Here is a 2,576-nt window from a genome sequence, read left to right on the forward strand (position 1 = left end):
GTGTCTGTCTGTATGATCAATTTGTGGAGGGCCTTGAACACCACAGACAAAGACTTTTGGGCTTTATCCTTTAGGCAAAGGCCTTTGCACGCTCTTGAAGAAGGAAATCATAAATTAAATTGCTATTTGGGAGGGTTAATCTGGCAGGTATACAGGATGATGATGCCCCTGTACAATTCTGTATCTTTCTGGCTTCTTCCAGAGACTGGGCCATGATACAGGGTAACATAAATAGGATCTGAAGTCTCATCCAGGAAGGCTCCTCAGCCTTTGGGTTTTTTGTTTCAGTGAATTTTAATACTATCAACAAAATTGTTTAAATGTGTTAAAAATCACACCTCCCCCCCCACACACACTCCCTCCTCATGCTTCCCTTCTTTTAGTGTATCCCCAAGACCACTGTGGGGGTAGATTATAAAGTTAACATTTGTAATTGTTATCTTACCTTCCAAGCTAACAACCATTGCTCCGATTTCCCCACTCTGGAGCAAGCAAAACAAGTCTATTCTCTGCCTTTCCATGTGCCAGTCCTTCAACAACATGAACAGAGCTATCAAGTGTCCTATGTGTTTTCTTTTCCATGCAAACATCCCTAATTCTTTTTTTTTTTTTAAAGCAATTGGGGTTAAGTAACTTGCTCAAGGTTACACGGCCAGGTGTTTCTGGGTGGTTGCTAAGTGTCTGAGCCCGGGATTCGATCTCCAGGTCATTTCAACACTGGAGCCGGTGTTCTTACTCGCTGTGCTTCATTTCAACACTGGAGCCGGTGTTCTTACTCGCTGTGCTACCTGGCCGCCCCCCTAATTCTTCTAACAGATCCTCATGGGGGATAATCTTCCAGCCACTCACCACCCTGGTTAATCTCTTTGGAACACTCTCTGGTTTATCAGTGTCCTTCCAAAATTGACGTGCCAATACTGCTTCTACGGCTGTATTGCAAAGAGATCATAAAAATGGGAAAATGACCCATGTGTACAAAAATATTTATAGCAGCTCTTTTTGTGGTGGCCAAGAACTGGAAATTGAGGGGATGCCCCTTAATTGGGGAATGGCTGAACAAGTTGTGGTATATGAAGGTAATGGAATACTATTGTGCTATAAGAAATGATGAATGGGCAGACTTCAGAAAATCCTAGAAAAACTTATATGAGCTGATGCTGAGTGAAGTGATCAGAATCAGGAGAATGTTGATCACAGAAACAGCCACAGTGAGTGATGACTGATTTTGATGAGAAGCGTCAATACAAGAACCTAAAACAATTCCAAAGACCTCACGATGGTAAATACCATTCACATCCAGAGAAAGAACTATGGAGATGGAATGCATAGAGAAGCAGACTATTTTCTTTTTTGTTTTGTTTTGTTTTTTCTTTCTCGTGGTCTTCCCATTTGTTATAATTCTTCTATGCAACATGATTAACGTGAAAATGAGTTTGATGGGAATGTATGTGTAGAGCCCATATCAGATTGCAGGCTGTCTTAGGGAAGGAGGGTGAGGGAGGGGAAGAAAATTTAGAACTTATGGGAGTGAATGTTGAAAAACAAAAATAAATAATTTAATTTTTAAAATGGAAAAAATGTGTTTAATAGGAATGTATGTATAGAGTCATATATTGTTGCTGTCTTGGGGAGGGAGAGGGAGAAAGTGTAAAACTTGTGGAAGTAAATGTTGAAAACTAAAAATAAATAAATAAATAAAATTAATAATTTTTTTAAAAAAATTGTAGTGCCAAAATTTGGAGAGAACTGAGTTTTCCTCCAACATTTTCACAAAAGAATCTCGCATTTTTTGGCATGGAAAATGATAGTATTCAGTGTCTTTCCAAGGTCCCTGTGATTGACAAGACCTAGAGAAACCTTAGAGGCATCATTGAAGTAGTGAAGTGGATATGCAGCCTCAGACATTAGCTGTGTGACCCTGGGCAAGTCACTTAACCTCTGTTTGCCTCAGTTTTCTCAACTGTAAAATGGGGATAATGACAACACTTACTTCCTGGGATTGTTGTGAGGATCAAATGAGATAATATTTGTAAAGTGTTTAGCACAGTTCCTGGAACATAGTAGGGACTATATAATGCTTATTCCCTCTCCTTTCCCTTCTAGGAAGTAGGTTGATATTCCAGGGAAGAGAGGATTGAGTTCTAGGTCACTAGAGGTCCTTGGAGCTGATTTTTATCTCTACCCTGCCTTTGAATCGCTTTATGACCTTGGGAAAATCACATTCTACTTGGAATGATTCTGGACTTAAGTTGCAAAGCAACTGTAACACAATACAATCTGCTGATCTAAACTGGAGACAACTATGGTATGGCTAAAAGATCACTACTTACTTGCTGTGTGACCTTGAACAAGTCCCTAAAGCTCCAGAGGCCTCAGTTTCCTCATCTGTAAAATAAAGGCATTAAACTAGACCTATGAAATTCTAATTCTGAATTCTGTTTTCATGACTCCCATACTACTTTTATTTATGCCATCCCATAACCTGGGAATCAACTGTCCCCCTCCGATATCTCTATCTGTTGAAGTTCTGTCTTTTAATGCCCAGCTGACGTGGCTATCTCCTGCAAGGAGCTCTC

The sequence above is a fragment of the Petaurus breviceps genome, unplaced genomic scaffold, assembly GCF_028583685.1.
Source record: "Petaurus breviceps papuanus isolate PSGF00001 unplaced genomic scaffold, PetGlider_PUasm1.0 90617, whole genome shotgun sequence".
Lineage (NCBI taxonomy): Eukaryota > Metazoa > Chordata > Mammalia > Diprotodontia > Petauridae > Petaurus > Petaurus breviceps.